This window comes from Protopterus annectens, chromosome 9.part0 (assembly GCF_019279795.1).
Source record: "Protopterus annectens isolate FY-2018-M chromosome 9.part0, PAN1.0, whole genome shotgun sequence".
Taxonomy (NCBI): Eukaryota; Metazoa; Chordata; order Ceratodontiformes; family Protopteridae; genus Protopterus; species Protopterus annectens.
In genome coordinates, this window is record NC_056743.1 from 755514164 (window position 1) to 755538971 (window position 24808).

The following is a 24808-nucleotide window of genomic DNA, read 5'->3' on the forward strand; positions in this document are numbered from 1 at the left end:
TTGTCATAGCAAAGATAGTTAAGGGGGAAAGCTACTTAATAAGTAAATTAATGGAGAGATAAAGAGTTAGTTGTGTTGTAAGGTCCCTAGAGGTGGTAGGGGGATAGGGGGTTGGTATTAGTGGTAGATGAGATCTAGTTGTAGGGTCTTAGGTTTGGTAAGAAGGATTTTTTAATTAGATTGGGGGAGCTAGGGATGGTGTTAGGTTGGGTTAGGGTTTGTTTCCAAAGTAGTTAATTGATTCATTTACTGACTGGTGGGGCAATGTGAGTGGGAGTGGTTAGGGTAAAAATAAATTTGAGTGTTTTGGGGGCAGATGGGAATGGAGGCATGGTAGGGGAGAGGAGTGAGCCTGATCCAAGCAATGGTGAACAGAGTGAGCTAGGCCAAGGATGACTGCACACCCAGAAACAGTCAATCACTTCATTTGTCCAGGTACGGGAGAAATGAATCCATTATTTAAGATCAACAGATAAGTTTAACTAAAATGGCATACAGCTATACCAAACTGAGTGAAGAGAAGAAGAGATAGGGCGATAACTAAGGGAAAACAGGCCAAGGAAACAAAGGGAGATCAGCAAGTAGAAAGTGGTGTTTAGAAGGAAGCCACTGATGAGTGGGGAGGGGGATTCCAGTAGTGTACACTCCCGGGCTAAGTTCTAATCAATTTTTACAAGACAAACAAAGTACAATGAAACAGTCAAACAAACTCTGTAGATGTTTTCTTTTTAAAGGGATTGATGGCCGCAAGGAACACTTTGAAGTGTAGCAACGTTTCTGGCAGGTTACTATTAGCTAAAGGATGCAATCGCAGTATTTGATTTTAACAAGGAATTGTAGAGGTTTCCTTCTTAAAGGGATTGATGGCCGCAAGGAATGTTTAGAAGTATAGTACCTTTTCTGACAGGTTACTGTTAGATAAAGAATGCACTCGCAGTGTTTGATTTTAACAGAGATTGGTGAGCACACTACTGGAGATGTCAACAACACAGCATATTTCTGGAGGTTTATGCAGTTTAGTTTTTGTTTTTTTATTATACTTTCCAGTTGCTGAGCTGTTCATCTAGACTAGGCCCATTTCAAATGGAGAGCTGTGGATAAGAACTCAAAAGCATAATCTGACACAAAGTATACAGTTAAAAAGCCAATGGATTCTACAGGCATATAGTTACGTTAATTTATGGGAAGTGTAAACTGCAAAAATCAGTAATGTGAGCAAGATTAAAAAAGGAAAAGAGCAGAGTTCTATGAATTTCAGTGAGATTGTGTTCCTAGGAGTACAAAAGACCCTTTGATACCGACTGTGATGCCCGTGCACTGGCCCAGTAATAAAGGAGCCTCAATCCTCACCACTAGCACCAGTGAGGGGCGTCCACATTGGGAGGATAACAAGTACACACACAGTAAAGTACAATTTCCCTTAAGAGCACACAGAGATCATAGTCAGTCTGGGGCTGGTTTCTCCCAGTCTCTCCAGATCCCCAATAAGACTCCCCACGGGCGCAGCTATGAGATTCAAATCTCAGCAGAGTAGTCAAGCCAAAACCTCCAGTACCCACTTTGTCTAACCAGTGCTTCATGTCCCTGCCCAAGTAGCTGACACACACATGCACTTTGAGATTTGATTTATATACAAACACACATACGCTCATGGGGAAGGTTGGCACAGGTTCACTAGCTATGCCTCTTCTGCCCAGGCTATAAGGTAGTAATCACTGCCACCAACTACTCTTATCAGCTATTCTAAAGGCCCTTACCAAAGGGTGTCCAATTCTACCGTGCAATGTTACTATTATCCAAATAGTAAGTGTGAATAAGAGCAAGGCTATTGGAGTGGCTTGTACAGTATCACCAAATACATGCAAGTACTCTAAGAGCTTAAATTACCTCTACACAAAACAGCCACAGTTAAAAGGTTTAAAATATTTAATAATAATAGAAACACAAGGCAATACTTATTAACTCAACACAATGACATTACAGAATTCAGAAATCACCGGCAATACTTTAAAACAACTTTGTAGGATAGTCTCACATAAATATAGAAAACATCTACACTAATCTAGCTATATTCCTATCTATCTCTAAGAGAAATACTAAGATCTAAATCCTCCTTACAGAGCAAGCAAGTGTTGGTGAGTTGTCAGCTTCAGAACAAAATACAAAATGCAATCTCTTTCTCTTGCGATAGTTCTTAAATTGATAATACATATTACTGCTGAGTCATTTCAGATTACATCATTCTTGTCACTTCTGCTTAAATTTCCCAGGCTCACAGAACTTAAAATTTCTTTGTGATCTGCAGCTGACAGGAAGTCACAGCAATAAAAGACACTTTACATGTGAAACCCAGTAATTATCTCTGTCTCAAGACAACAGAAAGAAGCTCCTAGTCCAGCCATCCAGTCTCTTAGCTTGAGAGCACACACAGTTGTAAAATTCTTTTTATCAGCAGCTTATTTTCTTAAAGTTTGCAGGTTAACTCTGTATATCCCAGTTTTCTACCATAAAAACATACATTACATAGGCATAGAGTTTATACCCATTTCTGCTATTTTCCCAACAGAGTGTACTGTGGTTACATTTTTGAATCTCAGCACATAAATAGAAGTTATGTTCTTACCATAACGTTCCATGTTAGTTGTCTTCTTCTCGCCTTCTTCTTGCTGGATGGGTTCGGAGCCGACCTCGGCTCCGACTCGGCCACTCTAAAGCTCGAGAGTTGGTTCCACCGGCTCGAGGCTCCCCTTATATCCCACAATGCTAGGCGAGAGTTACCTCAGATCTCGTTTGTAAGCTAGCTTATAACAGAAAAACAGTATAACTGTGAAAACATAGAATCCACCTCTAACAACAGGAAGAAGAAGGGTGACCTATATCCTGAACAGGAAATATGCATTATAGCATATAGCTAAGAAAGAGGTGGTAGAAAGAGAGGTCACGATCACAACTCCTCTAGGTCTGTCCAGGCCAGGGGGAAGGAGGGTGGGACGCAAGAAGAAGGCGAAGAAGACAACTAACATGGAGCGTTATGGTAAGAACATAACTTCTATATGTTAAGTTGTCTATCTCGCCTTCATTCTTGCTGGATGGGACCGCGTCCTAGCACCTTGTCCCGGGTGGCCTAACGGAACAGACTCCTGAGAACAGTGGAACCAAAATTAGCTCTATGCCTAGAAGCTAAATCCAACTTATAATGGGAAATAAAAGTGTGAGGAGTAGCCCAAGTAGCCGCTGCACAAATGGTGTCAATAGGCAGTCTGTCTTGGAAGGCTAGAGAAGTAGCCAAAGCTCTGGTGGAATGGGCTTTAGGTTTATTAGGCAGTTTTTGGTGTCTAATCTCATAAACAAGGGTAATCAGAGATGTTAGCCACCTGGATAAAGATACCTTTGAAACTGGAAGTCCCTTTCTGCTTTCCCCATAGGAGACAAACAGCTGATCAGATTTTCTGAATTGTTTCGTCCTGTCCAAGTAGTACCTTAATTGACGATGAACATCCAGGAAGTGTAATTTTTGTTCAGACCTATTTGAATACTCAGGGAAAAAGACAGGGAGGTCAATGCATTGGTTTAGATTTGATGTTGAAACTACCTTAGGCAAAAAGGACGGGTTAGTTCGTAAGGAAACTCTGTCCTTATGGAACACAAGGTAAGGAGAGCGACAACTGAGTGCTTGAAGTTCTGAAATTCTTCTAGCTGATGTGATAGCCACCAGAAAGAGAGTTTTCCATGATAACAACTTTAAAGAACATGAAGCTGCAGGTTCGAAAGGGGAAAGAATCAAAGAAGTAAGAACTAAATTTAGGTCCCAAGGAGAAGGAGGATTTCTTACAGGAGGTCTGAGAAGAAAAACTCCTTTCAAAAAGGCTTTGCAGAGTTTGTGGGACATTAGGGCAGATTCAGAAATACCCACATGGAAATTAGAAATAGCTGCCAATTGAACCTTAAGAGTAGATGGAGATGAACCTGTATGGAAGAGTTCAGCAAGAAAATCAAGGACTAGTTGGATGGAAGCGGTGAAAGGATCTATGTCCCTTCCTTGTGCCCAACATGAGAAGCGTTTCCACTTACTCAAATAAATCTTTCGAGTGGAAGATTTATGGGAAGCTATCAAAATATCTCTAACAGAGTGAGATAATTGAGGAAGCCTGGCTACGGTTGGAAGTGGAGGAACCAAGCAGTGAGGTTCAGAGAGGGGAGGGAGCGATGAAACTGACCCGACTGATGGATCAAAAGATCTGGAACTAGGTCCAGATTCCACGGTCGCTCCAAAAGAAAATGATGTAGAAAGGGGAACCACACTTGTCGAGGCCAGTAAGGAGCAATGAGGATCAATGAGGCCTTCTGAGCGATAGCTTTCTGTATTACTTGAGAGATCAGTGGGAAAGGAGGAAATGCATACAGAAGTCCCGGGGCCAAACTTGGACTAGCGTCCCTGCTGGGTTGGCCTGGTAAAGGGAATAGAGTGAAGTATTCTCTGCACTTGCTGTTTTGGGGAGTAGCAAAAAGATCGCAGCAAGGCTGACCCCACTTGAGAAAAATCTCTCTCACTACAGAGTCTTTCAGAGACCACTCGTGAGGCATGAGAATAGCTCTGCTCAACTTGTCCGCAATGTGATTGGACTTCCCCGGGATGTGCGTTGCTATCAGAAAACGCTGAGAAGAAATCGCCCATTGCCACAGTCTGAGTGCTTCTCGACACAGGGGGTATGATCTGGTTCCGCCTTGCTTGTTGATGTACCACACTACAGACATATTGTCTGTCTGGATTGCAATCGTTCCCAAGGGAAGAGAGTCTTGAAGGGCTTGCAACGCTAAAAGCACTGCTCTCATCTCCAGAACATTTATGTGCAAGTGGCATTCGTTTGGTTGCCATGTGCCCTGGACTGTCCTGCCCTGATAATGCCCCCCCCACCCGATCAGGGAGGCATCCGTTGTCAAGGTAGCAACCGGAGGAGGTGGAACAAATGGTCTCCCCAACAGGAGCTGGGGGGAAGACATCCACCACATGAGATGCTTTTTGCACGCTTGCGTGATCATAATGGTGTGAGACATTGGAAGTTCCTGGTATGACCATTGAGAAAAAAGCATCCACTGAAGGATCCGCATGTGGTATCTGGCCAATGGGAGGAGAGGTATGGCCGCTGCCATGATTCCCAACACCTTTAGAACTAACCTGGCTTTGGCTCTGTTGTTGTTGAGAAGAAGTGACACCAATTTTTGAATGTCTGATATCCTTTGGTCCGTTAGTGTTGCAGACATGTTTACAGTATCTAAATTTAGCCTATGTAGGTAATAGTACGACAAGGCGACAAAACAGACTTTTCGCAATTTATTGAGATACCCAGTCTTTGACAGACGCGAAAAGTATAATCTCTGGCCATCAGAAGGAGATGCTTGGTGGGAGCTGTGAGGAGCCAGTCGTCCAAATATGGAAACACCTGGAATCCTTGTCGTCTCAGGTGAGAAGCTACCACTGCCATGCATTTGGTAAACACCCGGGGGGCAGTGGTGAGACCAAAGGGCAGGGCCCTGAATTGAAAATGACTGGTCCCCAGCCTGAAGCGGAGGAATCTTCTGGAGCGCCTGTTCATTTTTATGTGATAGTACGCGTCCTGAAGGTCTACAGAGCACATCCAGTTTCCTTTTCCCAACAGGGGAAGAATGGATTGCAGCGTGACCATCCGAAATCTTGTTTTCTTGACCGATCTGTTCAAGATACTGAGATCCAAAATTGGTCTCCAGTCCCCTGTTTTCTTTGGAACTAAAAGAACCTTGAGTAGATTCCGGATCCTAGTTGGTCTGCTGGCACTGGCTGAATAGCTCTTTTGCAAGCAGTTTTGAAATTTCCAAAGCTGCTATATCCCTTTGAGCGGGTGGAACATCTGGAAGGGATTTTTGACTGACTTGGAGAACGAAGAAAGGGAATAGAATAACCTTCGAAATGATGGACTGTACCCATTTGTCTTGTGTCAAGGATAGCCAGGCTTCTGGGTACAGTGACAATCTTCCCCCGACTGCCTCCGAAGATGGGCAGTCGGGCAACACCTCAGGGATGCTGAAAGGGCTTATCGGAAGACGTTTCTCGATTGCCCTGGTTCTGCGGACCCCCTCTGCCTCTAGGCGGCGTCTACCATTGTTGTTCCCCCTCTGCCTCTGGCGGGAACCGACTCTGTCGTCAGGCGAAGTCCCTTGAGATTGTTTACGGAACCACATCTTTCCCCCCTTCTGGCCTTTGGGGTAAGGCCTAGAAGGAGTGGAAAAACGGACTCCGACGGCAGAAAGGGTCTTGCCATCCGTCTCGCACCTAGTCAGGGTTTCTTTCACTTGTGGACCAAAAAGGGATGATCCATCAAAAGGGGAGTTTGTGAAAGACGTCTTGAAAGGTTCCGCAAAGTTGCATAGCCGCATCCAGGCGTGCCTACGTAAGGCTACCCCTGTTCCTGCGGCTCTGCTCGCTCCATCGGCCGCATAAGAGAGGAGGCGCATAGAGGAGTTGGAAATAGAATTAAGGATAGCCAGCTGCGTGTTCATTTTGTCTTGGAAACCCGCAGTTGTAGGGTCCTTAAGCATTTCACTCGCTTCTTTGATCAAGTCCCTTTGAAGACGAGTGAAATGGCACAGGTAATTCAGCGAACGCATAGTAAATGTCGCTGAGGAGAACATCCGCTTCCCGTACCTATCCATGGACCTAGATTCTTTGTTAGGTGGATGGACAGGCACTGAAGGATCAGCCAATTCCTTCTTTGTGGCGGCAGCTACCACCATAGCATCCACAGAGACTCCTTTTGATAAAAATTCCTTGTCTGCTGGAGCTGTGATGAATTTGGAGGGTCTCCTGGGAGTGGGGTCCACTGAATCAGGAGCCGTCCATGCCTTCTTAGCAACCACCTGCATGAGGGGGTCGAAGGGGGGGGACACCCAGGAGGTGGAAGGACGAGAGCCAAACGCCTCAAGATACACAGATTCGTCCTCCGAAGGGTTGAGGGCTGGCCAATTTCCCCTCTGTTTAAGGATCTCTAGAATGTCTGCAAAGGAGACATCTTCAGAAGGGGAACGGGGGGAACCCTCAGAATCATCCAGATCTGTGTCGGATGTGATAGACTCAGGTGAGTCAATGTGCTTCCTCTTGCACTTCCTCTTCCGAGGGGGCTCTTCTGCCAAATCAGGAGAGGCCTCGGAAGAGGATGAAATCCCCACAGGGGGCTCCTGAGGAGCTGGCTCTCTGCGGTCCGGGATGAGGGAGTGAGACGACTTACCCTGAGGCAGCATAGAGGGAGGGGCTGACGGAGCCGACTGTGGAGTAGAGCCAGGCTCTAACACACTCCGCATGACCTCGAAGGCACCCCTGTCAGGCAGAGCCAGAGGTCCCCGCTCCGAGGAGCTAAAGACCCCCCTCGGCACCGACAGTGATGGCTCCGAGGCCGATGTCGGAGCCGAACTCACCAGCGCCGAAGCACCGAGAGGGAGAGGGGGGTCGGACAAGGGTCCGATGCCACTCACCCCCTCGGAGCCGACGAGGGAAGTCCGGCGCCGAGATTCCTCCATGGAAGAAAAGCGGAGCCGGCAGCGGAGCCGAAGACAATTGTCTCGGCTCCGAGGTGACCACAGTCTCGGTTCCGACACGACCCGGCTCGAGCTCAAAAGAGTCGAAGGAGGAAGGATTTGATGGACGGAACAGGCACCGACTGATGAGTCGGGCTCTGAAGCATCTGGGCCAGTGCCTCAGACTTAAGTAGTCGACTCACCACCCTCTGAAGGTCATGATCGGACAACCTCGATGACCTAGAGGAATGAGACCTTTGGCTCCGTTCAGACAGCAGGGGAGAACCTGGAGCCGAATGAACGGAGCCAAGAGAAGGTGACCTAGACCTCTTTCTGGTTGTCGGCTCCGAAGGTCTTGTCGGAGCCGACACAGGTACCTCGATAACCTCGGCTCCGGCCGAGGCGGAGCCACAGAAACTGTGGACTGAGTCTTATCGGCTCCAGCCGAGCCGATAAAGGCAAAGGTTGAACAACCTGAGGTCTCGGCTCGGCCGGGCCGAAGACCTCGATGCCTTGGAGGGCTTCCCTGTTGAGACAGACAGGGAATCCTCAGGCTTCAACAAGCCCCTCAAAATGAGCTTGTTTTTCCTTTCCTGCAGGACCCTGGGGCTGAAGCCATGGCAGACAGCACAGGAGTCCTGCAGGTGCAAAGGCCCCAGACAATAGACACAAGAAGTGTGAGCGTCTGTCAGAGACATTTTCTGACAGCATGCATCACACTTCTTGAATCCGGAGACCTTTGCTTCCTTAGACATAGCCTAACTGGTGAACACAAACACACACTGAAACACACCAGTTATACCCTGTCAGAAAAAATTACTTTAGTAGAAATACTAAAAAATAAAGTACAATAAAGTACAAAACACAGTAGCTTAAACTACACAAACACTCCCTAGGGAAGAGAAGGCCCAAGGCCCAAGGGAAGAACTAAAAGTTCTTTGAAGAAAGAAACGGGAAAAACTAGTTCGGGGATAAAGTACAATGAACTACACTAATAGGACAATAATTAAACTAAAAAAGGGGAAACAGAGTGACTTTTAATAGAAAAAAGCTTAAACTCACCAGGAACCGGTAGAACAACCAACCTCGAAGCTGTAGCGGCAAACGAGATCTGAGGTAACTCTCGCCTAGCATTGTGGGATATAAGGGGAGCCTCGAGCCGGTGGAACCAACTCTCGAGCTTTAGAGTGGCCGAGTCGGAGCCGAGGTCGGCTCCGAACCCATCCAGCAAGAATGAAGGCGAGATAGACAACTTAACATCACAGTTTTTCTTTTCATTTGTGACACAAGCCTGTGGATCATATTAATATTTACAATGACATAGAATTATTTACAAAATTCTATCTAGATGGGCTGGCAGCACCTCAGTTTATTACGCTGGCTATAAATAATTTTACTTATATACCCTGACAGTATATAAGCAAGTTCGTAATTCATCAAGATAATTAACTTTGGGGTCAGGGGCATGGAAGAAGGTGAAGATAATGTAAACTGGGAAAATCATTTCTATAAGAAAACTAAAGAAAATCTACAGATATACTACACTGTGGTTAAGCAGAAGCAACCACAATATGCTGGGAAGAATTAGTTATGTTTCTGTGGAACAGGCTACCTTATATACTCATGCACCCGAATGACTTTTGTCTAATATTAAAGAAAGAATTTTTTATCTTCCTGTCTGACTTATTCATCTTACAATATGTTCTACATAGCTGACAGGAAGGTAGCGAAACATTCATTCACCAAATCTATTTTTGTTTTGCACAGCCAAGAACTTGGATCCAGTGGACCAATGTGGCCCACACCTTTTCAAGTTGGAAAGGAATGGGCACTGCAAGCTATGAAAACATTTTATGTCATAAAAATGGGTCACCAATGTTTTGACCAGCCTGGCTGTTTAATATACATGTTCCCTTTGTCAGGACTAGGTCACAAATTTTGCAGAACTGTGGAATGCCATTTCCATGTTTAATATCAAGTTAGACAGGATGACATAAAGAATAGAACCAAACTATAATAACAGGAAGAACCAAAGCATTAGCAGTCTTCAACCTTGAATTATCAATAAGGAAAGAACTAAACTAAACAGCTTTACTTAATCATATGCAATGCAAGAATGAAAACATGCTCTTTTCATATCTTTGAAAGAGAAACTATTATCTCACAAACTAGTTGTTTCTACATGTAAGTTGATATTGGATTTAAAAAGGAATCATGGCTTTCACCCATTTTACTGATTTTTAATTTTTCCAAGTCTTTTAGGTTTCTAATACCATGACGGGAATGGATCCCATTCCTAAGTCAAAGTATGATTAAAGTTCATGAAATTAGTATTGTTTCAATCTTTATTAGCCAGACGTGCTCTTCACAGCACCCACAATGTGCCCCATAATGACCCCCTTTGCAATTCATACAAAGTTACATGTATTGGTAACATATCTAAGTATGATTGTAAATTCTTTTTTACTGACTATAAGGTCTGCCTTGTTGTTATTTAGTTTTCCTCTCTACTATGAATATTTGACCTTCAGATTTTGGTTCATTATCATGAGGTATAAGTGAGTATTTTCTTGAGTCCATAATACCAATGGCATTGTAATTTACTATGATTACTGGACTGGTCTTGCTTGGGTTTCCTGCTATGAAATAATAAACATCATACTGTTTTGTAAAAAATATAGGAAATAGCCCAGCACCAGATATTTAGGCTTAAAGGTCAATGAAGCCTTCCTGAACATTTCCTGTAGTCCAGACACCAAGTTTCATAAGCAGAATGATGCTGAATTATTGGCATACTAGTGTTAAATACAACCTGCAGTATATATAATGATAGAAAAATGATGTATATAAAACAGAATAATGGGAATTGCAAAACATGAGAGAAGTTGGCTGTTTTTCAATATCTACATTAACTTTGCCCTAGAATGACACTCCAAAAGTTCTATATTATTAACATGTTCTCTACTTGAATTATTCCCTTAATAATAAATTCTATTACCATTGTTTGATAACTATTGCAATATCAATACATTTGATCTGTTTGGGATTAAATTATTTATTTTGTTGAAATAAGAATTACATGTTCTCAAAATAATCTTCACTATAACATTAACAATATCTGTAAAACTTCCCATGATTAATTCATCAAGACTTAGCCAGGAGAAAAACCTTAAAAATGTCCCTATTTTCTGTGGTGGCAATAATTAAAATGAACATTATCTCCTGGCCTTTCTTTCTTACAAACTCCTCATGCCACTTATTACCAAAACAAAAATGTCTTTGTACTTAAGGAAATTTTAAACTTCATTTTAAAATAATCTTAACTATAACACTAACGATATGTATAAAACATTCAGTGATTAATTCATCAAGATTTAGCAAGGTGAAAACAAGTTAAAAAATGCCCTTGCTTTCTATCGTGGCAACTCCCGACTTCTCTTTTTTATAAACTTCTCATGTCACCCATTACCAAAAAATATCTCTTTGTCTAAACATATTTCAAACTTCATTTCACCCCATAAATGAATTAGGATATCTTACAGAAAATTATCTGCTCCTATGTCATGTTGATGCAAAACTTCCAAGCTTCATTGGTATTTTTCGAATACAAAATCCTGAAAACTTTTTTTATCCTAACATTGTTAGTCATGCTTGGTCCCAACTTGGTGTAAATATGGAAGACAGTCTATGCTAGTAATGCAGTATAACTATTTGGTTCTGCACTTATTTGTCTAAATGTTTATTACAGCAATGTCAAGCATGTGCTATTTTGGTGCAGTTAACTGAAAGTTTTTGAAGTTTCTTTTGTGAAATTAACCTGTTCCAAATTTCCATTTACACAACAATATCAAAAAAATCCTAATATTTAATGACAGATTCAATAATATCCACATCTGTCATACCTTTTTTGGGTTCCCTTTCTGTAGATTATTTCTTTATCAGGAACTTTATATTAGCATCTAAAATTTCAGAGTTTTATCCCCTCCCAAAAGACTGTGCTGTAAATGTTAAAATTATCTGGATACATTTAAAAGCACTGTTTATTCATTTGCAATTTAAAAGAGAGGTTTGCTCATCTCCCAAATCAGTTGTTGCTATGTATGCATTGACAATGGAGTTAAACTTTAAAAATCAGGCTTTTCTCTCATTTTATTGACATAGTCATGATTCTTCACTGAAGAATGATCAAGAATAGTTAGATTTATGAAAAATGTTCAGTTTTACATCCACTTCAATAAGCCTTTCATACACAACTTAGGATGTACCTTTAACACTTATTCAACTCCTATCGAAGGAAGATTTCTTACCTGTTCAGTATGTAGTAATTCAAATGCAAACATTTTGTTTATATTTCAGCACTGTCCCCCAGTGAAGACACTATGGTCTTGCACTAATGAAAAGGTTTAGCACTTCATTATTAGTGTACATAAGTAGTCCTAGCAGCAGTGCATTGTCTTAAACTTTGGATTGAACTTTACAAGTAAAGGTAATATTATTTACATCACTATCTGCCTTATAATGATCTACATAGCAACTCAGTGGATCAGTATATGAGAAATTCTTCAACAAGATTTTCTTCCTATACAACCAATATTTAAATGCATAAAAGCCATCTCCTAACGAAAAGAGAAAAATTAACTGACAGGAAAGCATCATGAAGAAGTTTACATCAAATTATCATTGGACCAATACTAACCTATACCTGTATTTTTGTGACACATTCAAGCACTGTACTTGAAGGTTCTCTTACTTTCTGTTTTAAATCCTCTCCATATTGCTCAGATTGGTTCTAATATTCTCAGTTAACTAGTACAAGTTTTTAAACTTTCTTTGTACATTTCAGATGCTGGCCAACCAACTGCCTTTTTTAACTAAAAAAAAAATAATAAAAAGAAATTTGACAAAAAAATCTACACTAACTAGCTCCCAAGCAGTATTTCATTATTGGTATTTCATGCACATTAAAATTTACAAGTAGTGCTTCTTTTCTTTTCTCTGTTAACTATTTTTACTAGCACTCTTTTTTTGTGACTATATTTTTTGTCATGATATTTCTGAAAAAAAAATACAATTTTGCACAGCAGCTCACTTGGGCATGCCACAATCACACACCCAACATGAGGTGTTCATAAAAATAGCCTCTTTTATAACTAGCAAGTTATTTCTCAAAGGACTAATAAGATGTGAGGAAAGAATTAATATAAAGTGCCACCAACCTGATCCCCCTGACCATCAGGAGAAACAGGTACAGGATTGGCCTCCCATTCTCTGTAATAAAGTACTATATTTTGGAAAACTGAAGTTATAAGAATGGGATCGCCTATAAGGAATGGGCTAACCACCCACAGTCAGTCATTAAGGCATTCAAACCTTTACAGGCACGGAGGAAAGCACTCAAGAATGACCTCAAAGTTTGTATAAAATGCCTGAACATGGTGGCGAAACTGTAGCAAGGTATGTACAATATTCTATTTCGAATGTCTCATGCATAGGTTTATATTAAAGCATGCAACTTCCAGTGTGAACAAAATGTAGTATACGTTTCTGCTAGTGTAATGTAATACAATGTCTCTTTAATCTCTGTGAATATGCATCTGAAATGAAATGTCTCTATAATTTGACTAAATTATCGATATAAATATTTTTTATTTATAAAAGGAACCCAAACTGCATAACAAGGGTAAGCCATGCACTCCCTGCAGAGATAACAGGGATCACATATCTTCTTATGTACTTTGTTATAGGTTACTGTGCCATAATGGCAACAGCAGGCTGCAATCTCTGACGCAGTGTTCCTCTTTTGTACTTTGTCATGGCGGTACTGTAACATACTGGCACCAGCAGGCAGCAATCCTTTGTGCAAAGTGTTCCTCTTGTGTACTTTGTCAAGGTGGTATTGTAATATACTGGCACCAGCAGGCAGCAATCCTTGATGCAAAGTGTTCGTACTTTGTCATAGCGGTATTGTAACATACTGGCACCAGCAGGCAGTAATCCCTAGTGTTTCTCTTGTGTACTTTGTTATGCTGGTATTGTAACATACTGGCACCAGCTTTGATCTTCTTATGCAATTTGTTATGGTGATTTTGTACCATACTGGCAGAAGAAGTAGAAATCTCTACTGTGAATTTATATTTTTACACCCGTTGTTACTGTGGTACTCTATCATGATGACACCAGCAGGCAGTACCTTCCTGATGTTAAGTACTCAGAAACAGCACATCTATTACACACAAGATGGCTTCACAGCAATACAGCTGGGGCACCATATACCAAAAATCTAAACAGAGATGACAGGAACTTAATCACAGATCCAGAATTCATTGGCAGTATTAGGTTTTCCTCTTTGCATACCTAAATTTTCCATATTTAACATTTTGTAGTCAAAAGTTTACATAACTGCATTCCTATATATAAGATTTAAAAATGTTGAAATAATTTTACCTAATTTACCGAACCAGTCTTTTATACACAATTTTCTCTCATTTCATCACAGTCCCAAATTCCTGGGATAAACATATGGGCAAGTACACACCCCAGGGAAATCAATAGCCCCCTTTAATGACTGTATGATTTAAAAGTTGCTATAGTTAACTTCTACGGTGTAAAAATTTAAACTATGAAATTAAGTGAAATTCAAAGCCTTTGTATGTATAATGAATTGCAGACTAAGAAGAAATACTGTTGAAAATAAATTGCACGAACTTACAAATAGCACTGCTAACTATGCATTTATTCAACGGCTAAGGCGCAACTGTCCTTCCAGTCTTTGTGGCACTTGTTCATTTCTAGAGTGCTATTAAAATATTTCCTATCATAATATCTGTGTGTTAAGTAGGTCAGCTCCATCACCTTTTACCTGAGTTGATATTGCCTTTGCCTGTGTTCATATTTAAACATGTAGAACCTCGGCTGCCGTTGCCTTTTTGCCCATAAAGCATCTAGCAAAAATATTTATTACAGAACTAGACTAGTTAATTGGTTCTATTTAATTCAGAGGTTCAGATCCAGTAAATGAGCTGATTATGCCCACACCCAATTCTTTAGGGGCTGCTACAAGTAAACCTATAAACTATTTTGTCAGCAAAAAATAAACAAGCTAATACAAATCCAAAGCACAACACTCGGTCTCATTTATAAAATTATTACTACCTAGAGAAATTATGGGTCAATCCTGTGTCACGTATGTAGTGTGTATACCACATGTACACTTGTTTGTCTGTATGTATGTATTGTTACACTTTTTTTAACTTCTTTTGCCTTCATCCTGGCAGTCTTCCAGTTTTGAATGTGCTGAAACATGATGATAAAACATATTTATTATTGTACCTGGTTTCTCCAATTGACAAGCAAAACTGCTTTAAATTAGCTTCACATTCTGTTGCAGCTACCCACTGCCCACTGCTGATGTTCAGTCTGCATGTTTTACAGTGCTGCCAAATACGGCTGTTCCATCAGAGTTTCAAAGAAGCATACATTCTGACAGCAAATAAGGATACACGGCCCTCACAGTCTGCCCATTTACATACAGGCTGAATAAACTGCCGAGCTGAATTAACCATCTTTTCCAACTTTTTACTTTTCTAGTCCTTTAACAGCAGCTGCCTTACATCTCCTTATGCCTGTAGCATGCATTTGTGAATACTTTCACAGATTTTCAGCCTGCAGCCACTTCTGCCATACCAATCATATGAAATCCTCTTTATTAAAAAGAAAAATTATCCAAATCTCCCTGGAACTCTCTTAGCTTGTACCTTCAGCCTTTGCCCTGTTGCTCTCATGAATCTCCTTTTTGGGAAAAAGGATACTCACTTTGACCCTAAGGATTCTTTTGTGTACTCAAAGGTTTCTATAACATCTCCTCCACCTTCTTTTTTCAAGATTGTAAAACTCAGGCTCTTTTAACCTATCTCATTGAAGAACATCCACCATTTATATTACCCTTCACTAAACTGCCTTTGTCCTGTATATATATATCTTATAAACATGAGGTGCCCAAAACTGCACACTGTGCTCATAATGGGACCTTTTACCAACTGTCTAAAAATATGTTTAATATTTGTTTTTCTACAGTTTTGCCTATGTATCCCCTACATCCCACTGGTCTTTTTTTATGTTTTGTGAGCTTGTTTGCTTACTTTTAATATAATTTGATTTGACTACCTCTAGGTCCCTTTCTGTTTATTCTGCAGTATAAAGTCACAGTATAGGTTCTATAATTGTTTTTTTTTTTTTTTTTTGGCAAGAGATTGGCTTTATAGTCCTTGACCTTCCTCATGGTATTTTCTTTCAGCATTCTATAACGTGCTAACTTATTTACACTGTACCAACTGGTTCAACTCTTAGGAGAATATTGGCAATGTAGTAGCTCCCTGGGGTAGATGACTTCCCACAGGATACAGCAATGCATTTTTTGGCATTTAGTTTTAGACCATGATTTTGAGACAAACCTTCCTGCCGGAAGGCTAAGTCATTTGGAGATTCAGTGACTGCTCCTAGCCTGCAGTTATCTGCAAACTTTGTCAGTCAGAGCCTACTACACAAGAGTTAATGGGCTGCATGGCTTCTGTTGAGGCTGGTTTAACTAGAAAAGGAACTGCTGACTGCAATTAGTTGAACTAATGTTCATTACATATTGTGACGTAACTATTCTGAGATTGTGGAGCTTTGAAGGTAAGGAAGTTTTCCACTTTCAACCAAGGTTGATGGATCTCACAGTTATCATATTTAGAGAAGTATGGCTATGGTGGGGGGGGCTGCAAACCCTCTTTTGCTTGTTTTTTAGTAAATGCAGACCTTTCCTGTTGCTAGCATTATTTGTCTAATGGTTTGCAGTGTAATTTTGTTCCACTTACTATGCATCTGATTTAACAGCAGTATGCAGTGTGCACCTCTCAGTGCTCTATTCCTGTTGACTTCTTCACTTTTGTGATTTGGTTTTAAATTTAAATTGCTGCAGATGCAAACTGAGAATTTAAATGAAAAGTAGAACATCGGCAAAGCAAATGTATAATTAAAATGACATTTTGTCTTTAAGCACTAAAATCTTGACAAAATGAAAGAATAATATTTTATTTTATTTATTTATTTTATTTTATTTTACATTTGTTTACCGGGCTAGACCAACTGGATATAAATCCGTTTTCAGCAGAGGCCCGGGGAGAAAAGCTCCACAATGATCATACAGACATTAATTTACATACTGAAATACAATTTTGTAGAAGGAAACATAAACAGGGAAAACAAATTATACATACAAATCAAATTAATAATTAGAAGAAATGCAAGTAATAGAAAAAATAGATTAATTAAGGACAACGTACAGGAGGAAATAAGGAATATGTGTATACAAGATAATAACTGCAAAGATATTACAAGCCTAAACTATACCATTATTTCCTCCTTCACCTCTTAATAATTTATCAAAATATACCATAAAACAGTATCAAGCATCACATACAAATCATCCTAGCTACATTAATCATGACAGTCTCCCCTCAATGATAAAATACACTGGTTTTACAATAATGACAATCTTCCCTGATCCTCATTTCTTACTCACCTGCTATGCTACTAAAGTACATATCCTTCAAATATTCATTTGTAATTTGTAAATATCTTTCTCTATTAACTTTATACATATACCTTCTCTTATCTTGTATACACATATTCCTTATTTCACCAACCAATCTGTCACTCATCTCTGATACTCTGTCAGCTTATATAATTTTTCTCAACTAACCTTGGTCTCTCTCCATCTCTTTGAATTCATAGGTTCAGAGGAAGGTACTAGGCTATCGGCCCTGGGGCCTATATAAGCCTAGCCAAAAAAAGTTCAATGGCTTTTGCCACCCAAAAAAATTATTTTTCTCTGCCCCTGTCAAGGCCACAGAAGTGATCTCCAAGGTGAATTTTCTATTTCCCATCCAGTCATCAAGACTTTTCTTAAAGAGGGCCAATGAGGAGCGTTGCTTGACATGAATGTTCCAGAGTATGGGAAGTCTCTGAGACAGGAATCTATCCCTCCAGCATGTTCTGTTTATTGTGGTGACAAGGTTTAGGTCCCTGGGGCGTGTAGTTCGGAGAGATTGGGATTTCTTTAAGTGTAGCAGGTCCAACAGCTCTGGGTTTAATATAGCTTTGTATGTTAGGCAGGGATTGCCTCTGAGTAGGCAATATGTGACTGAGTAGAGCTGGAGTTTTTTGAGATGGTCTGCGTATGACATCTGTTTGAGGCCGGTAATCCTCTTAGTGAGGTATTTCTCTGTGGCCTTTCCAATTGTTGTAGGTGCCATTGTACTCTATAATGGGTCTGATGAGGGATGAGTAGAGAGGAACAATGACCTCCTTTTTTCTAGAAGAGAACCCTTTTGTGATGAGGTGTGCCACGTAGAAGGATTTCCTTACTACTGTGGCGATGTGGTTATCAGAGGAGAGACTACTGTCCACCTGTGTCCTGAGGTCTCATCACACTTTCTGTGTTTAGTGAGCTACCGCCTATGTGGTAGTTCATGGATACCGAGTTTTTCCCAAAGGGGATGACAATGCACTACTTGGCATTGAGCTTGAGGCCATGACTTTGACAGCAAACATCTGTCTCTGTGAGGCCCTTTTGTAGAATGTCTACATAATTAGGTGATTCTATTACGGCTCCCAGTTTGCAGTCATCTGTGAACTTTGTTAGCCAAAGACCTTTTCTGTTGGCCTGCACTTCAGTGAAGTAGATGCCGAAGAGGAGAGGACCCAGGACTGAACCTTGTGGTACTCCACTCGTCACTGTTCTGAAGTCAGACTCGGAGTCGGCTACTTTTTACTGTGTGGGTTCTGTCAGTGAGCTAGTTGGCCACCTATCTTGTGACATAGGGATTTATGCCCAGTTTAGTGAGTTTATCTATAATTCCAGAGTGGGGGATGGTATTGAAAGCCTTAGAGAGGTCAAGATAGGCGGTGTGCACTATCTTGCCCTCCTCTATGCCTCTAATCACTGCTTCAAAGAAGTCGATCAGGTTTAGTAGACATGATCTACCTTTTACAAACCCAAAATGAGTGGGGTCCAGGGTATGGAGGTTACCTATGTCTTAGTTTATAAGCTCCAAGATGATACATTCCATGGCTTTGCAGACCAGGCTCGTCAGGCTTATGTGGCGGTAGTTTCCGGAGTCTGTGGTGGCACCCCCTTTGTGGAGTGGGATAAACGTCACTGTGCTCCATTCAGTAGGCACATAGCCAGAGGTGAGGTTATGATTGAACATGGTACTTAGGTGGGGTGCCAGTTCGTTCTGTAGTTTGTGCAGTACGCAGCCTGGGATGTTGTCTGGTCCCATTAATGCTGTGTTCTTGGCTTTGGAGAGTGCGGTCTTTACTTGTTCATCCGCAATTACAGGGGCTTTGTATTCATCCGGTATTAAGATGGGCCCTTTGGAGGGTAAAGTTAGCACTGAACCTATCTGCCAGGATCTTGGCAATATCGGTTGGTTCTGTTTATTTAGTGACATTGTGCTGTAGCTCAGAGCAGATCTTTGTGTTGCCATTGAGATTATTGACATAGCTGTAGAATGCTTTGTGGCTGTCTTTGGAATCAGTGGCGATTTTATTTTCATAACTGGCTTTGGAGGATTTTATGAGGGATCTCAGCTTCTTGCTGAGGCTGACCAGGGAGTTCCTCCAATCTTGGGATTTTACTCCTTTTTGCAACAGCTTTTTCCTTCTGTTGTAGAGTTTGTTTATGGCAGGGGACCACCAGATTGGCTTCCTTTTTTTGGAGGATAGCGTCTTGGTTCTGTTGGGGATGGCACGATCCATGCACTCATGTATGTGTTTATACAGTGCATTTGTGTAAGACTCAACAGACATACCTCTATTTTCTTTCTGCATGGGTGCCACTTCTGTCTTAAGAAGCATGAAGTTGGCTTTAGAGTAGTTTTTGATGGTGGCTTCCTTAATGAGGGGGTGGGATATGGATGTCTATGCTGATTAGCTTGTGGACGGATCTGACCAGTGAGGAGTTGACCTCTGGTGTGGAACATTTACCCATACTGGTAATGACCAGGCCCAGGATACTGCTGCCCCTGGTGGGGGGGGGGGTGTAGGCAAGCTGATCCAAGGCATTGGAATTTATGAATTCCAGAAACCATTGAGTGAATGAGTTGGTACACGAGTAGTTTTCCCAGTTGATGGTGGGGTAGTTGAAATCGCCCATAATTAAGGTATTGGGCTGTACCTTAATATTTTCCAGTATCTTAAGAAAAGTGGGAATCCTGGGGCATGGTGGGGGATTTGTAACAAGCTACAACCTGGATTGCAGTCTTGCCTAGTGTTAGTTGCACTTGGATAATTTCGGATGCATTATGTTGAGCAACTAGCCTAGAGGTGTGGATATCCTTAATGAATATGGACACGCCTCCAACTTTAGTGTTTTGGTCCAGGTTAGGTGGCCGAAAGGTGTGGTATGAATTACAGCCTGGTAATGCAGGGGTGCTCTCTGGAGCCTTGAACCAGGTCTCTGTCACTGCACAGATGTTGATGTTTTCCATTTTAAGGAGTGCCTCAAGTGTGTGCATTCTGAGGTTTAGACTTCTAGCATTGAGTAGCATTACCTTCAGAGTTTGCTTGCTTGTACCGGTTATGGTGGTGAATTTTTAGCATTTTACCCCGGGTATCACTTCTGTGTCACTGTTAGACAGAGGCACAGTATACTAACCTTGAAAAAGGGCATTGCAAAATAAATTTAAAATGGGTGGCGAAAGCCAAACACATTCTGGCTAGGCTTATAAATGCCCTAGGGCAGATAGCCTAGTATGAACCTATGAACCTTGCCTAAAAAGGCACTATAGGGGTGGCAACAGCCTTAGCCAGTATCCAGAATCCCAGGGGTGACAGGTGCAGACCATCTCTGGCAAAGCACTGTGGTCTGTCGGCCATGTCGTCCCAGGCAGACAAATACCGGATCCCCATAGAATGACACCAGAAGCTTAACTAATTGTTGAAGTCAATCATTTTGTCCATGTACTGTGGTATCATTCTGGCGATGGCAGGATGATACTTAGGGCTAGGGTCATACCTGCCTGGGCTACAAGATCTGAGAGCTACTCCATGCCTCTTTTCCCTATGTATCTCTCTCCATTGCTTTTAGCTTTCTCAACTCAAGTCTTGTAATTTAAACAAATTAAGCTTAGCTATCAAGCTATACAATTCTTGCTATTTCTTTGGTTACACTGATTTATGCTATATTGTATCACACTTGTAAAAATGGCGACCTTCACAACTCTTTTACATTGTATTTGTAAAAATGATAACCTATATCAAACAAATTCATAAGTTCATGGGTAAATACTAGGCTAGCTGTCCTTGTAGGCTTTTTAATGTCCCTTTTTGTGCACAAAATAAACTACCCATTTGGTTATAGATTGGCATCACCCATCCCATGATCAATAATTATATATTACCCATAATAAGAATAAATGGGATCATACCATATATTATTTGAGGGAAAACATGCATTGGATAAAGCATTTAAGATCTGCCTCTGTTCATTAATAGTACAGGGGGAAGTTCTGGGGGAAATTTTCATTTTCCCATCCATAGATTTAAATTGCACTTGAAAATGGACATGGATGAACTTTGTTTTACGTGGATGTGGAGTTTGTTCCACAGCAGTGGCTGCGGTATCCTCTGCAAAATATACCTCTTCCTCCAAACCATTCTATTGATCTTGCAGAAAAGGTTTAGATCCCTACACAGAATACTTCTGATGACATTCAACTTGCTAATGTGCAGCAAATCAATCCCTAATGGTCAGAGGATGCCTTGAATGCCAGACACAGGTAATCTTTTAGCAGTCTGAAGTATACAGAGTATAGTAACAGGTCTTTAAGTCGGTCCATGTAGGCCATGTTGTTTAGGCCTTGTACCCTTTTTGTAACTGTTTTCTGTAGGTATTCCAGTAGTTGCATGCATCTGGACAGATATGTGCAAAATGGGGCATTACATTCAATGACTAATGACGACTGAGTAAATGGGGACAAAGACATCCTTAGATCTAACCACAATCCCTTTGTTTATAAGCTGTGCAATACAGAAGGACTTTCTTACAACAACAGACACATGCTGGTCAAAAGTCAGGTCACTGTCTACATAAGTTCTGAAATCCCAAATAAGTGGGTCAACCCTTGGGGGAGTATTGTCAATGTGGTAGTTCCCTGGGATAGATAACTTCTCAAAGGATACAGCAATGCATTTTTTGGCATTTAGTTTTAGACCATGATTTTGACACCAGTTATTTATTTGAGACAAACCTTCCTGCAGGATGGCTAAGTCATTTGGGAATTCAGTTACTGCTCCTAGCTTAGTTATCTGCAAACCTAGTCAAACAGAGACCTTTGGTATCAATTTTTACTTCAAAAAAGTAGATGCCAAACGGGACAGGTCCTAGCACAGAACCCTGGTGACTGCTCTCTTTGTGAAGGTAATTTTCCCTATTTTGATTATTTGAGCCAGTTGGCAATCCAGAGGTTGACATGGAGGTTCATTTCCAATTTATTTAGCTTTTCAGCTATGCCTGAGTAGAAATTTTGTCAAACGCTTTGGCCAGGTTGAGGTATGCGGTATGTAGCATTTTGCCTTCATCCATTGCTTTGGTGACCTTTTCCAAAAATCTGCTAGGTTGAATATTTATATTTGCTATATTATACTGTTTTGATTTCATGTAATATGTTGGATATTTTCTCTCTGGGCCTCCTCTAAAAAGAGGTTACTGCCCAGTTGGAGTTTCCCGATAAACAAATGTTACTGCCCAGTTGGAGTTTCCCGATAAACAAATGTCAACAGACAGATAATAGAAGTATTGACTCCTTACTCGCTGCCGCACAGATAAAAATGTATGTTTGTCAAAATCACCTCTGTAGAACCATGAAAAAAGGTACGTTCTTTACTGCCTTTTAACTAAGAGACCTTCCTGGTTTATCTCATTATATTTATCACAGAAAGGCCGCATAGTTTTGGAAAATAGCCTGACATCCTCTGAGTAGCACACATACAAGAAGAGTGGCAAATGTAACCAAATTCTAAGCACAATCTCAGTTACAGATATTTCATTTTGGGAGAACTGCTCACCCATAGTTTTTCTGACTTGAACGTATGCATCTTGGCACCACTCATTTAACCCAAACTCCAGCACCACCACTCATTTAATCTCAGCTCCCCTCCACAGTGAGGTATTCTTCCCAGACCTAAGCACCTAACAGCCTAACTGCACTAATTGAACTGCTGTCTGTATAAGAAGAAATGGCAAGGTAGGCCATAGCTCAGGGTTCCTTGACAGTTAGATAAGCCAGGTCTTTTCTGGAGCTGTGGTAGTGGTTACTATGGCAAAATACAGTGAACTTTGGGATCTTTGATCAAGACCTTGAATGGCCACTTTCTTCCTCCAGCTGAATTTTAACAGTGCCTTAGTACACACTGACTGTAATACAATACAAACATGCTCTTATACATAATCTCTACACATTCCATGCTGGTGTGTGTGCCTGTCCTGCATGTGGGTGTTGCTATGTATAAGTATCACAGTGGGTTAAATAACCAGTCACTCATACTGGCTTATGGCTGCTCAATACCCTTCCCTCCTAGATGTTCCTACTAGTTAACATACATTATTTCCAAATTTGATTCACAAGTGGAGTGGCTGATCATCTTAACTTTGTACTATGAGCTGACAGTTTACTGCAGACATCTACTAAATGCAAGTGTATCGTGCAAGTTGTTAGTCTGAACAAAAAAATTCTGTTATCTTGGCACTAAATTAAACTTGAAATGTAATCCATCAATCCTTGTAAATTCAAGAGCAAAGACATTTTCAGTAGACTGAAAATTCTGTGACTGTAGCTAACTGCAGTAAACTACTATCCACCTTACTCCAGAATGTACCATGACCACAGATTTAGCAAAGAATGCTACATATGGTTTCTAGAAAGATTAAAACTTTGTTTATATTGGCTCCAAGATGTTTTTAAGCCTTGTGAGATCTTACAGTTGATATCATCGTGGAATATCGTTGGAGCAGAATGAAGAAGTAGTTTCACATATGGAGAGCCATTTTGTGGAAAGTGCCTTCTATTCAGACTCCCTATATCTCGCAGTTAAATCTGTAGAGTTTCTGAAGACCCCACAAGCAGTATTAACGTTTACAGCCAGCTCCCAAAAAGCACTTACTACTTTTGACTCCTAAGCATGTAAACAAAGAAATGTAGATTTTCTAACTTGTACATGCACAGCTAGTTATGCTTTCAATGGAGTTAATGACCTGAATTTTTTTTTTAGGTGTAGCTACTGCACTGCATGACAGATGAAGGCACTTGCTCCTATATGTGCCTTTTCGTTTGCAGTTTCAAACCTGTTGTGATACTCTCTGTACTTCATTTTACAGTTCATGCAGCACAACATACCTGGCTAAAGGAGGAAATCTGATGAAAAAATGTGGTTTTGCTTCACACATTCCTGATTTCAATGTGACACAGAATGTATTAAGTAGGATTTTGTGATAAATGCTGAAAGTTAATTACTAGTCCTAAACGAGTAATCGGCATTGTATACTCTTGTTTCTGCTGATGAGTTCTGTGAGGACTACCCTCCAAGACAAAAATAATGTACATCTTTACTGTTTATTTCTTTTCTTTTCATTTCATAGCATACACAGTAATACAGGCTTTTACATACACATGCATTTAGTAAATGTGTGCATCTAGTATAAACACAATAATTTTATTACCCAGGGAGGTATTGCGTGTGTGTGTGTGATGGGGGAGCTTTGCAGACTTAACAGCTATACATTATTGAACTTCTGCTGAAGAGTTTAGTTCCTTTGAGTCCTTTTTATAGAGAACTGTGAAATAAAGAAAAGTTGACAGAAACATCATAAAAACAAAAAATAAGAAACAGACTCTCTGGAACATAAAGATGCTGAACGAATCGAAAAATTGAAAGAAACAGAAAGTAGATCAAATATACAGGATATGAAATGGGATGAAGTAATGGTTAGAGAGACAAACAAAATTAAGAAAAACTCCTAAATGGAAAACCCCAAGCCAAGATGCAGTCCCTAACTTCTGGCTAAAGCTATTAACGTTTTTACACAAATATTTAGACCGGAGTAAGAATACCTGTATACACATCCCAATAGACAGCAACCTTTTTAACAACAAGAAAAACAATACTCCTCCTTAAGACCTGTAAGCCATCCTAAAAACTAAAGACATAATTTGCCTTCTGA